The following is a 15,000-nucleotide window of genomic DNA, read 5'->3' as shown; positions in this document are numbered from 1 at the left end:
GTAGGCTTAAGGTTTGATTATGCCATTACTTCATTTTAATCATATATTCATCTTTTCATATCATTTACTTTTCCTTTATAACAAGTGCATGGCTTCAAATGATGTTTAAGAGAGTTTGTTCATCTCATGGGTAAAGAAAATTACACTTTAAAATTTTTTAACCTCGCAAAAATGAAATGCTAATTTGATCCTCTTGTGGAAATTTTATTCATTAGTAATGATTCGCTTCATAAATTGGCTTTTTTTTGTTTCGAGAAGCGATTGCAAATCTCCGATAACAGGTTTTAACGTAATCAGGTGTATGCTAATTTTATCAATAGTTTTTTTTTATCTATAGAAAGTAACATTTGCGTTTCTGCTCATAATGTTTTCACTTATTTAAAGAGAAAAGTCCATTCATGTAAATATTCTGCCCAAAAGAATCCTGAATTCGTTTTGAGAATATTTTTTTTTTTTTTTGTTCAGACAGTTGAACATTTTTATCTCAATGGCATTGTCTTCGACTACAGAGAAAGTGTAAGGAAATATTCTTAATGGTTTTCACTTGACGAGTTTCCTCTACACTTCGAAGTTTTTTAGCAGTTAAAACTTCTTTAAACAGACATACTAGGGTCCTTTAACACTTAAAACACGTAATTTTAATCGGAAATTATCGGTAAAAATATTATTTTCTCAGCCGTATCTCGGTAGAATACAGGCCACCGTAATTTTTATCCTACTTGGTTATTATCTTTTACGTGTTGGTGACCGTAATATCACCCCTTAACGCCAATATCTCCGTTTTTAAAACGGTCAATGCCTGGTAATATTTATTCCAGGATTTCTACCGTTTTTAAGGCAAAGTTTTAACAGAGCAGATTCATCATCATCATCATCATCTCCTCCTACGCCTATTGACGCAAAAAGCCTCGTTTAGATTTCGCCAGTCGTCTCTATCTTTAGCTTTTAAATCAATACTTCTCCATACATCATCATCTACGTCATGCTTCATAGTCCCCAGCCATGTAAGCCTGGGTCTTCCAACTCTTCTAGTGCCTTGTGGAGCCCACTGGCATCAGGGTGACGGGTTGGGTTTAAGGCAATAGACAAGATGTCTTTTCGGCTTCTACTCCTGAATGCCTGGCGGATGATTTTAATGAAATTAACATATTTATAACCAATTGTAAATATGCCAAGTAAAACCGAAATAGATTTAAAAGAGCCATCTGGAAAACAATAAAACAATTCCTTTTCGACCCTTGCTTTGTGTCTCTTCAGTTCCCTTCTGTATTTACTCTTCCCTTTAGTATATACTCCTCCCTCCTACTACTTCCTTTCACCTTTTATTCTTACCCTTCTCGTTCCTATCATTTATTCCTACTTCTGCTCTTTCTCTTTGAACATTCCCTTCATCCTAGACCTTGTCTTTTTTCCTCTTCTCCACACTTTTAACTTTGTTTTTTTGTCGTCTGTATTCCTTCGTTTCTACTTCTTCCTTCCTACTGTTTATACGCTCTTTGTTATTCCTTCTCCTTTATACGTCCCATAATGCACCCTTCCACTACACAGAGGTCCTACCTCTCCCCACCCCCCCTGTCGTCAGTTTTTTTTTTCTTTTTTTTAACAGTTGAAATTGATATATAGGTTAAGGCGTTAAGAGATGACCTATTTCTGGGTGTGGGTCGGTGTGTGGATCTCTCTCTCTCTCTCTCTCTCTCTCTCTCTCTCTCTCTCTCTCTCTCTCTCTCTCTCTCTCTCACAGTCAATTTTTTTTCGAATCACGTCTTTTGTAAACTGGATCGAGAGACGTGGTGTTCTGAAAAGACTCACTCCACCTGCCAGCTCATGTAAGACCTCTCTCGCTCTCTCACTTGTGAATCAATCAGTCAGTCTTTCTTCCAATCTTTTTCGTGTGTCTTTATTAAGCTGTCTTTGACATCGACGTCACCTCGGAAAGACAAGTGATGTGTTTTATTCGTTTGTCCTTTGAACGCTTTCATCGTCTTTCTTTTTTTTTGTGTGTGTGTGTGTGTTTTTTTTGTGCATCGTCAAATTTGATATCACTTTTATTGTTGGATGTATGTATGTGTGTGCGTTTATAAATGTAGAAATAACGTTATGATACATACACGCACATGCTTTTGATTGTAAATGGAAGAAACAGACATGTGAAAGGGACATTTCATTGCCCTTTAGAACCTCTTTTAATCATTCTAAATATACCATTAACTGTTTAATGATTTTGAATTTGCCATTAACTGTTCAATGATTTTAAATATGCCATTAACTGTTTAATGATTTTAAATATACCATTAACTGTTTAATGATTTTGAATTTGCTATTAACTGTTTCATGATTTTAAATATGCCATTAACTGTTTAATGATTTTAAATATGCCATTAACTGTTTAATGATTTTGAATTTGCCATTAACTGTTTAATGATTTTAAATATACCATTAACCGTTTAATGATTTTGAATTTGCCATTAACTGTTTAATGATTTTAAATATACCATTAACCGTTTAATGATTTTGAATTTGCCATTAACTGTTTAATGATTTTAAATATGCCATTAACTCTAAATTGATAAAAAAATTAACTTTTCTGTGAATCTGATTCAAGTGGCTAGTACAGTGGTAACGAGTTCGCCTATTATTCGCATGGCACCAGATCGATTCTAGTCCGGCACCGTGAGTTGAAGTTGTTTACTGGGAAGGCCACTTCTGTCGTTGGGCTTGCCCGGCTGACGTTCTAGTGAGTATCTATTCTGATGAGACTGGAACTGAAACCAGACACTTTTAACCTTTAAGATATAATCATATTATCCTGGATTGAAAGCAGAGAAGAACGTAGTTTGAGATTGGCTATACAGGACGACTCTGACAAATGCCAGGTCCCGCAGTGATTAGCTTTTGAATAATTTATGAAAGGTCTTCGTCAGGGGGATTAATTGTGCAAAGTTTAACTAATGGCCAAAGTTGGGGTTCTCTGACGAGGGGCCACTGGCCGGGGTAGTTTGCTGCACAGAGAGAGAGAGAGAGAGAGAGAGAGAGAGAGAGAGAGAGAGAGAGAGAGAGAGAGCTTGTGTTGCATTATTTACTCGAACATTTTTTTTTTATCTTTTATTAATCCAAAAATTTATTTTTGAATGGTAGCAACAACTTGGAAGTCAAGAAATATTTATCGAAACGAAACATGAAAAGGTATAGGAAAGGAAATTAAAAGCTCAAAGATAGAGAGAGAGAGAGAGAGAGAGAGAGAGAGAGAGAGAGAGAGAGAGAGAGAGAGAGTGCTGACATGCTGAACCCCTTATCATCCCCCTCCTCCCCTCCCCTCCCCCTGCTATTCCGCGGGGGGTGGGTCCCCTCCCCTGGCTTATTGGACATTTCCTGGTCATGAGATGAGAAGCAATGGCTTCCATCTCCTCTTCTTTAGTATTTAGTCCACGATGGAAGTTTCATATCATGTAGCTATTCATGTTCATAAGCTTACTTCCTTCCGTATTATATTTTATACATATTGTGTGTATATATATATATATATATATATATATATATATATATATATATATATAAATTATATATATATATATATATATATATATATATATATATATATATATATACATACATATATATAAATTATATATATATACATATATATAAATTATATATATACATATATATAAATTATATATATATATATATATAAATATATATATATATATATATATATATAATATGTTTTTATATTTATATATTTTCAGTCGCGAAAGAAAAAAAATAATTCGGACGATGTCATTACGATGAATGAAATTATTCTCGTGAAGTTTGTAATTTTTCCTTTCATATCTGAATACATATTTTATGTTCATCATATTTTAATTCTTGGGGTTTTTTAAATGTATACAGTCGATAGTATAATATTAACTTAAGCATCAGAAACATGGAGCCTTACTAAAGCTTTAGATCATAAGCTAGTTATAACTCAGAGATAATGAAAGAATAATGATGGGAATAACACTAAGAGACAGAAAAAGCAACATGGATACAAGAGCAAACTAAAGTGCAGGATATCCTAACAACATGTAAAAATGAAAAAATGGACATTGGATGGACATATATTGAGAATGACAGACAATAGATGGACATTAAGAATAACAGTATGGGTCCCTAGAGATTGCAAAAGAAGAAGGGGTAAGGGAGAGAAGACGAACCAAGAAAATTTGCAGGTATAAACTGACGTTGAAAGACCATAAACAATACTATGCTTTATAACATATGTATATTTATTTATTTATTCATTTATTTAACAATAGGATGAATCCATACAGCAAAAAGAAAGAGACATTTACCAATGACACAGTCATACTTCAATAGCGATCTTGAATAAATTTACTTTGTAGAAAACATCAACAATAAAATCCTATCAATATATGTGCGCAGAAGGTTCAGTAGTGCCCCCGAATTTCAAGCATTCTGCGATTTACCTATATTTTACACTCACACACACACACACACACAAAAACACACACACACAAAAACACACACACACTTGGGCTTCTTAGACACACATAATATGTTATTGTTCTTAGAATATTTTCATTTAAATTGTTCATTACTTCTCATATAGTTTATTTATTTCCTTATTTCCTTTCCTTACTTGGCTATTTTTCCTGTTGGAGCCCTTGGGCCTATAGCATCCTTTTTTTTTCTAACTAGGGTTGTAGCTTAGCTAGTAATATATATATATATATATATATATATATATATATATATATATATATATATATATATAATATATATATATATATATATAATTATATATCTCGCTATATTTATTTAATTATATACATAATATTATATGTATATATATATATATATATACACTCATATAATTTTGTATCTCGCTATATATATATATATATATATATATATATATATATATATATATATATATATATTAGTATCAACATTTGAGGAATTTTGTACCACGTAGAACAAGAAAGCTATTTTCATTTGTTAAAATCCTACGGGCATCTAACTGCGGTTGCCATTGACCTCCGGAAAAGAGGTTCATGCGCCATTTATCTGGCACTTTCTCTTATCAAGAGGTCCATGCCCTTCACTAGCCTCTCCTTTACCATGATATTAATTCTTTTTGCATTAACTTTCATTTGCATTTCCTAAGGTAGCAGTGTCAAGGATGTACGTGCTAAGGATTGTTCCTTACTTTTTACCTGTTTTGTATTTAGTATTGTCTGTTTCGTTAGAATTGCAATTTTAAAGATGTAAGATTAAGTTGGTGTCTTTTAGAAGAAGAATTGTCCTCACATTTAAGATTTATTTCTAAATGACCAAATAAGTTACAAATGATAGAGGAAAAGTTGGTATCCAATAGAAGAAAAAATTGCCCTCCTATTTATTTTCTTTCTATTAATGAGCAAATAAATTACTAATGGTAGAGAATTTAATCAGAAAATCTGCCTCTCAGAATTATAGGTAAACATGTCTGTTGTTGCAATGCGTAAGGATGTCGTAAACTTCCCCTGTCAAACGTTCGTGTCTGGAAGGCTTTTCCAGGTAAATGACGCATTCCCTTTATGCTTATCACGGTATTTGGTAGAGCGCTCGAATCTGGAACGACGACCATGTCCTTTGCGCCACCATTCACGTAACTGCAAGGTTAGTCGTCAAAGAGAATTTCGTAAGACGGTTTCTGATTGGTGTATTCATCCGAGGACTTCGTGGTGCATATGCCAGTGCCGTGACTCAGCTCTGGTCGTGGAGGAATGAAGGGAAAGAACCTTCAAATCGATGCCAAACTTTTGAAACGGACTTTCCCACGAGCGATTCCATTCCTGATAGTGATATCGCCACCCATGATCTTTGTTTTGTTTTCTATTTTTTCAGTCACTTGAATAAAATAATTGTCCGTATCAAATATGGAAAGAATATGAACGCTGCCGTGTTTTATTTATACTCTACTTTCAGTTTGCTGACGATTTCATTATACTCATGAACTCGTCCACCATGCCATCAAAGCTGGATTAATGGCGTCGTATACACTGATCCTTTCATGGCATACAGAAGCAGTTTCATCACAGGACGGAGTCACTAAAGTTATGTCATTAAGCCGCGACTAAATTGCTCCTATCCTTTGGCCATTAATGCCGCATGACCCGTGATATTAACTAACACCATCATTACCACAGTCTAGTGGGCAATACCCTGCCTTTGTTTACCTCTCTGGAAGTCAAAGATTTTTTTTTTTTTCTAAATCCTATATCTTCAAGAATATATTCTTCGAATGATGATAAATCTTTAATTGGAGGCCGAGGGGACGAGGAGTTTTTTACGGACCTTTCATAAATGGAAGTTCTTGTGCTGGCATAAGGCCGGTTCTATTCAAAAAAATAAAATGGGGAGTTGAATATCCTTAGATTAACAGACATGAGAGAGAGAAAAAAAAAGTGAGGGGGACGCCTTGTAAAGGACTGGAATTTGTGAGATAAAGTGGATAACGAAAACATGAGATAATAGCATTTATTTATGTTATTGTTTATTGTTATTTGAGTGAGTTATTCTGGTAGCAAATGCTGCTACTAGTATACGCAACCCGTCAAAAATGATGGCTAAATATTCAGATAGATATGTACACACACGCACATGCACCTCCCTCTCACCAGTGTTTGATTACTTCCTCTCCCCCCTATCCGAAGGACAGGGAGAGTTTAACGTGACCGGAGAAAAAAGCAATATATATATATATATATATATATATATATATATATATATATATATATATATATATATATATATATATATATATAGCCAGACACATGCTTTCTATATAGATGCACTGCAGTTTTTGTAAAAACTGTTATATGGAACTTTTTATTAAAATAAGTACTGAACTGTTTGTTACCATAACCCATTAGTGCGCCAGCTATAGTAAAACCTGCACTGGTCTATTCTGGTATTTGTTTGATCCTCTTGGAAATACTAGTGTTAGAGGAAGAGGATCAGGGAGGTCTGTGAATGTAAATTTGATTGGTTGAGGGAGGTAACAAAATAAAAAAAAATGCTGACCACGCCCTTCTGTGTAGGACTGAAAGGCTAGGCCTTGGCGCGCATCCGCCGGGGAAAAAATCCCAGGGATTCTCTCAAATTTGATTTGCTCGGTACAGTAAACCGATAGACTTGCGCTCCGTAAATTCCAGGATTTAGCAAATTCCAGGCTTCCGGGACGTGAATTCAGGACTGCATATGAGTGATGAGAATTATTGTGGCAGTCTTATCTGATCGTTTGTTTTCTCGTTTGTTTATTGCTTACCTTAAATCCAAGCTTAGCATACGTTTGTCTGGGAAACATCCGAGAGCTGTTGGTTCAACGTTCCTCAAAGCTGGGTGTATCGGTTTATAGGTGTTTTTGGTATACGAGCTGATCAACCTATACTTTGGACATCAATGCTTCGTGTCAGATTAGTCTTAATGGAAACCATTGAGATTGTAAATGTCTGAACATTCGTCAAGGTGGGATTATTTTGAACTCTCTTGATGAAGTACTTTAGTGAATAGCGATTTCGTACCTGTGCCATTTTGTTTAGGGTTTAATATATATCATCAGAGAAATGGGATATATAATAAAGTATTCTTTGGGGTACTTATATGTTTATATATGATATCCAACTTTTAAATTTCTGTAATTTTGTAAGTATTTCAATTACTCGTCTTGCAGATCTGTCATAATTCAAAGATATATAATAGAAAATAACTACTACAACAACAACAACAAATGTAACCGTTTCTCTAGTCCACTGTAGGACAAAGGCCTCAGGTATGTCCTTATTCATGTCTGAGGTTCGGCCAATTTTCATCACCACGCTGGCCAGCTCCGGATCGGTGATGGTGGGAGATTTTTGTCTGATCGCTCACAGCAAACCAACCAAATATGGGTGGCCCTGACTATTATACTCAAAGTAACTATATACCAATAGATTAACAAAATACTCTATTTCTTTTTTTTATTGCTGGAAGTTAGATAATACTCTCTTTACCTAAGACAACGAAGTTGGGAGGAGGTTATGATTTCGTCCCTGTTTTTCCGTTTGTCTGTGAACAACTTCTTGGCCACAATTTTACTCATAGAGCACTGAAACTTTCAGGGATTAATTATGTTGAGACGTGGAATTGATTCAATTTTGAAAGTCCTAGGTCAAAGGTCAAGGTCAACTGAAATAAGCTGGCCTGGCGGAGGCCTGCGCTCCCAGAGTGTTTTTTTTTTCTTTCTCTTATTGCAGTAGAATCGCCGCAGCCTGAAGAGAAACAAAGAGAAATGTTTGATAAGGATAGTTTGTGTAACTTCAACTCCGTAAGACGTTGCCATCGCGAGCTTCTGAAACCAAAGTAAACAAACCGCGTTGCTATTCTAATGAAAAGGAAGGTGGCTTGTATGTGTCTGTGTGTATTTGAATGGGCGGGAGTGAAAGGCTTTGGAAAACTTGCGAGTTTGTATTTCCCTATCCGGACATTTGAGAGAGAGAGAGAGAGAGAGAGAGAGAGAGAGAGAGAGAGAGAGAGAGAGAGAGAGAGAGAATTCTATACGACACTTTCTTTTGGCTCAAAGATGAAATCAGGCGTACTTTACCTTAGAATCAACATTCTTAGAATTCTGAAATTAATTGCTTCTTCCCTCCTCTCGTGTAAACTTATTTCTATAGAATGTTGGGCTCTAGATATTCTTGACCTCAGTATTGAGCGGCCTCTTCCAATCTTGGTTTCAGAATTCCGTTTTCAGTCAGACTGAAGCGTTTCCTCAGGGGTCTACATTTCAGAATTCAGGTCAGCAAAGCAAGCCTTGGTAGGTTACTTGGGGGTGCCCTCAATTTCGCTTGTTCCTTCCCCTTTATCATATAAGTCTCTCTCTCTCTCTCTCTCTCTCTCTCTCTCTCTCTCTCTCTCTCTCTCTCTCTCTCTCTCTCTCTCTCTCTCTCTCAACGTAGGATGGAAGGATGACTTGAGACGGCGAGTGTGGGAATTTTTTTTCATTAACATTTTACTTATATTTTTTTGCCTAACATTTACTAATTCATCACGGAGGTCTATTCTATTTTGTTCTGTTTAAGGTTTGTCTTTTGTCAACGGATAGTATCAAGTATATTACAGTTTATTTTATTCGTTTTTTCATGTATTAGTGTTAACGTTAGCCGGAAATGTACTAACTTCTTTCAGTGTTATTTATTGGTAAAATATATTTATGTTTAACCTTTGCTTGCCGTAAACATTTTGCTGGGTCTTACTTTAATTGTTAATACGTTTGAAATCCCTGAAGATATCCAGGAAACGTTGCTGACGGAAATTTAGAGCACAAATATATTTCAAAATAAACCCCAACGTTGAAGCAGATTTAATTGGTATAAAAAAGGCGGGATTTTAACTATTAGATTATTTTGCTAATGAAAACTAATTACAACACTGTGTTTATAAATTTTTTGGGGGGAAAATACTTAAAAAAAAAACCATGAATTAAATATTTAGATTTTATTATAAAGTTAGAACTGAGCTTTCCCACTGTTATCACTACAGTAAGGGGGTCGGTTGCCTAATGCTCCCTCTCCAATGCCTTCTATCAATTGCATCATAGTCTTCCAACAAACCTTTTCTCTCCATAGCATCCTTCACCTTATCTCGCCATATAATTCTCTGCCTCCCTCTCGGTCGCCCGCCCCCCCCCCCCCCCTTTCAGGTTCCAACCAAACCCTCTTCACACCCTCCCCAATGTCTATCCTCAACCCTTGCCCACATCATCTCAGTCGTGACACTCATATCACCTCTGTAATCTTTACTACTCCTGCCATTCTTCTTATTTCGTTATTTTCCAATCTTTCAATCAGTGATATTCCCATAATCCACCTCAGCATTCTCATCTTTGTTTACTCAAGCTTCGCTTCCTCTTTTGGTCTCAGCGTCCATGTTTCCGATCCAACATTAACACTGGTCTTATTACTTTGCTAAAGATCTTCACCTTTAGCATGAGTCGCATTTTCTTATCACATACCACTCCCGCTACCTGCCTCTACTTCCCCCAGGCTGCTTCCATCCTATTCTCAACTTCAGCCTCACATCCTCCTTCCTGACTTATAGTAGATGCCAAGTATCTAAAATGTTCCACCTGTTATAGAATCGAGCCTCTACTTTTATGTATGGGTATCCTGACCCCACCTGCCTTACTGCTCACCAAAACCTCAGTCTTACCTTCAGTCCACCCCTCTCCAAAGTCTCCTGCAACTCTAAAACCCTTCTCTGAATGTCTTCTTCACCAAATCATAGCAACTTATACAACTCTTCATTTCTGATCTCTTCACTTAACACATCAATGAACAGCAAAATTAAACACGGACTTAATGCTGACCCCGGGTGTAATCCAACACTAACTTCAAAAGTTTCTGTTTCTCCAACAACTATTATTACTTCTGTCCTTGTTCTTTTGTACATCATAAAACAAAGCATTATTTTCAACAACTGGTTTAAAGATGATTTTTTACCTGTCCGTTACTCTTCATATCTTCTTGGAATAGTGTCACTTCCAGAGTTGACATAAATCATTCTTCTCTCTGCATTGTAATACGAATGTATTAGAAAAGAATTACAAGAGTGCATACCTTCGCCAGCGTCAGTATTTTAAGCTACCTTATAGACAAATCAAACAAGATTGAATACATTGCCTTCTTCCAACAGCTATGGCAAAACTGATTGGTTTATATGACGTACTTAGGACATCTCAAGAGAACGGATTAAATCAAATGATATATACTATGGTAATACTTGTCTTTAATGTGCACTTTTATTTTCTGTTGTCTAAATGTGAAGGTATTGTGATGTACTACAGAATCTCTTAACAAGTATTGAAGTGCTTTTAAACAAAAATCCTGTAATGATATCCTTATATATATATATATATATATATATATATATATATATATATATATATATATATATATATATATATATATATATATATATATGTATATATATATATATATATATTACGTGGGTGTATTTCAATAAACGCTTTTCTCCATTTAGAGTGGCTGAAGCCAGGAGAGTATAGCCTTTCGGTTTCTCAATATATCTTTAGGAAATTTATAAGTTTTTAGAACTAGACTTTATTTTCTTGACCCCAACTGTTTCTGCTACTCATATATAGCGAAAGGATTTTGTGAAATATAACTCTGAATCAAATTATATCTTGGAAATTGTAAGTCGAGTACTACACCATTTGACCACGGTGGAATATATCTGGTCTGAACATGATTTGAATTATCGGACAAGAAACACATATATATTACACACATATATATGTGTCTGATTGCAATATATATATATATATATATATATATATATATATATATATATATATATATATATATATATATATATATATATATATATATATATGTGTGTGTGTGTGTGTGTGTGTGTGTGTGTGTGTGTGTGTGTATTTTCTATATATATATATATATATATATATATATATATATATATATATATATATATATATATATATATATATATATTTATATATATATGTATATATATGTGTATATATATGTGTATATATATATATACGTATATATATTTATATATATGTATATATATATATATATATATATATATATATATATATATATATGTGTGTGTGTGTGTGTGTGTGTGATTGGAAGAGGGTTTCATTTTATGTTAGTTCATGAGTTCGAAGGTGACATGAATTGTTCGTGTGCGAAGCAACCTAGTCTTAAGGTAAACGGTTAAAAGGGGGAAAAATGTGACGCAGAGATGAATATGTTTCATCTTACCATTAGAAATGATAAAGCATTGATATCATCCCCAACAAAACGATATACATGTATGTATTACATACACCATGGCGTCTTGAATTCAGCAAGGAGGTAAAGGCTATCAGAGTGATTTACCAAATACAATCTCTCTCTCTCTCTCTCTCTCTCTCTCTCTCTCTCTCAGTGGGACTTTTATTGAGACGCATTGTGTCCCTCTTTTGTCTTGCCCTTCATTATGGCCATCGTCATGCAGGGGAAACTACGATACTCTTCACGGAGCTCGTGAAAACAATACGACGTCGGCTCGTTCGTTTCGAGAAGTATTGGCGAAAACTACCATTCTCCTTAAGGGGTTTCTCGTTCACAATTGAACGCGCTCTTGCGCTCTTCCGACAAGTCGTTCTTGGCTCCGCTTGCAATTCCTGCGATCATTTTCGCTTATCTTTGATGATTATGCAAGACTATATCAAACCTACACAGGAGTTGAGATGGGTTCTGATAAGAGGCAATTGAGGTGAATTACCTTGGATCTTCCAGAATGGACGTCAGCGTTTTAAAGCGAATGAATTGGTGCACAAAATAACGGGAGTATGATATAGCAGTATGTTTTTTCATTCTCTTTTATGTCGTAGTCAGGTGAAGCAATAAAAAAGTATTGATATGTATTGCAACCAGCCCTATTGCAGGATCTGTTTTTATGGGCATGGATTTAGGAGGAACATATCTTTTGAAGCCAGACAGTGTTTTCTGACACTGGTGTAGGAATTTTCGTAGTTTCTGTAGGAAAATTAACTTCTGTTATGGGTATCAAATTTCAAAAATACTTTGCTGGGTAATTCCTCTTCCTGTTGCACTGACGAAGTTTAGAGTATAGTGCGAAGCTCTGCTGGGCGAATATTCAATTATGAAAGAAATTAGCCTGAACTTTTAGGTAGATTTTTTTCGTTTCGATATTAATGAAAATCCTGCAGAAAAAAATATACAGGAAATAATGAATTCAATAACACTGGAAACAACATTTCTTAAATTTATGTTATGCCCTATAATCCTCTTTGTAGAATTGTTATATTCTGCAGAAGTTCCTAAGTGCTAAGCTTTTGCAAACACATTTAATGAATTTATGATATGCTGTTAGTCGGTGAATACCACTTTACATATTTTTAAAAGAACACTTTTTTTTTTTTTTGGCCTTTATCAATCATTGGTATATTTTATGGCAAGAACATTACACTTTCATTATTATATTTTCCAGAGGAGAATATAAAAAAACGAAAAATAGGTCAATAACTATTGTCGTTATCCAGCGTTCCATTGAGTAAATTTCGCAAAGAATTTCGGTCATCTCGTTTGGAAGAGGGCCACCTGCTGGTACAACAAGTCAAAACCATTAACCTTATGGGGGCATTTGCGTTCATGAACTCAATACACCAAATAAAGGAAGATGGAGTCCTATCGACTTCACAATTAATGACACTGTTCGCTGGCCAGTGTTGCGATTTATGTAACTCAGTTTATGGGACAACTCGTTGGCTGTAAAATTTATGAAACAAGTCTTTTAATCGATCTGATTTTATGCCGTATTGAAAGCTGGTGTATCGTATATTCCCTGATGCTTTTGTACACTCACCCTCTCTGTGCTGATGTCATGAAAAACCGTAGCAAAACGGTTAATTACGTCACCATGGTCAGGATGTGTTCGTTTCGACTGTACTGTTTTTACCTAGTCGTCTTGGTGCTCTAAAAAATAGTCTCAAGACAAACATATTTACTTCAATAGATTTGTCCTCATATGCAATCATTCACTTGAAAATATTAAATTCTCAGATTAGAAGCTGTGGTTTCACACACACACACACAACATATATATATATATATATATATATATATATATATATATATATATATATATATATATATATATATATAGATATATATATATATGTTGTGTGTGTGTGTGTGTGTTTGTATATGTATATATGTGTATGTATGTATATATGATAGTTATTTGTCACAAACACGCGTGAATTTCATAGATACAAATAACCACAGCTGGAATCTAATATCAAATTCTACCTTTGGAATATAATGTATATCCACTGGAAGTTCATTGGTAGAGTCTACTGTTGGAATTGTCGTGATTTAGAAGAATAAGTTACGAGTTCTGGGCCAGCCAAAAGCATTTATCACAAAAGAATTTCCAGTGGATAAACAGTATATTTTAAAGGTAGAATTCGATATTATTTTCCAGTTTTGGTTGATATTCGCGTACACCCACACAACTATGAGTAAATATATATATATCTACATATATATATATGTTGTATGTATGTATATATATATATATATATATATATATATATATATATATATATATAATGTGTGTGTGTATAGTGTGTATGTGTGTATTTGAGTATATGCATGCATGCATGTGCATGAGTGTTGCCAAAACTTGAGAAAGTTAGAGGTATACACACTTGTGTACTTATATTCATAAAAGTATGTATATTATTATTATTATTATTATTATTATTATTATTATTATTATTATTATTATTATTATTATTATTAATTGCTAAGCTACAACCCTAGTTGGAAAAGTACATTGATATAAGCCCAGGGGCTCCAACAGGGAAAATAGCCCAGTGAGGAAAAGAAACAAGGAATAATTAAATTTTCAAGAAGAGTAACAACATTAAAATATATATCTCCTATATAAACTATATACACTTTAACAAAACAAGAGGAAGAGAAATAAGATAGAATAGTATGTGCCCAGGTGTACCCTCAAGCAAGAGAAATCCAACCCAAGACATATAATAGCTATAATAGAAATGGTTCCAGTGTTAACGACAGCAAAGCTACTTCACGAGTCAAGTTTGTTATTAACTGAATATCCGATCTTTCATTTTGTCTAGGCATAAGATGTTTATTATCTCCAGTCGGGAGTTGGTGCCAGTTTTACTCAATATTTCCAACTAGATCATTGAAAATTATTATAAATTCTTGTAAACCTCCGTAATCGAGTAGCTCCTGCCTGTCTGAAGTAAACTTTTCTCATTTTCAAGACTTGGAAAGTGTATCTTAGTTCGATGGCGCCATTTCGAAAGTTTCTTTGGGAATTGGGGACCAGATATTTCCGTTATATAAACATCAGAATTCTGGATAAATACTGACATGGGAA

General features: G+C 34.5%; 1 protein-coding gene across 1 annotated transcript in view; it reads left to right on the top strand.

The window, feature by feature from the left end:
* LOC137637785 (dentin sialophosphoprotein-like) overlaps positions 1-15,000 on the top strand; it is a 184,071-nt gene that overhangs the window by 163,378 nt on the left and 5,693 nt on the right. The window lies entirely within an intron of this gene.

Source organism: Palaemon carinicauda, chromosome 3 (assembly GCF_036898095.1).
Source record: "Palaemon carinicauda isolate YSFRI2023 chromosome 3, ASM3689809v2, whole genome shotgun sequence".
Lineage (NCBI taxonomy): Eukaryota > Metazoa > Arthropoda > Malacostraca > Decapoda > Palaemonidae > Palaemon > Palaemon carinicauda.
This window is presented reverse-complemented; position numbering and strand designations above follow the sequence as displayed.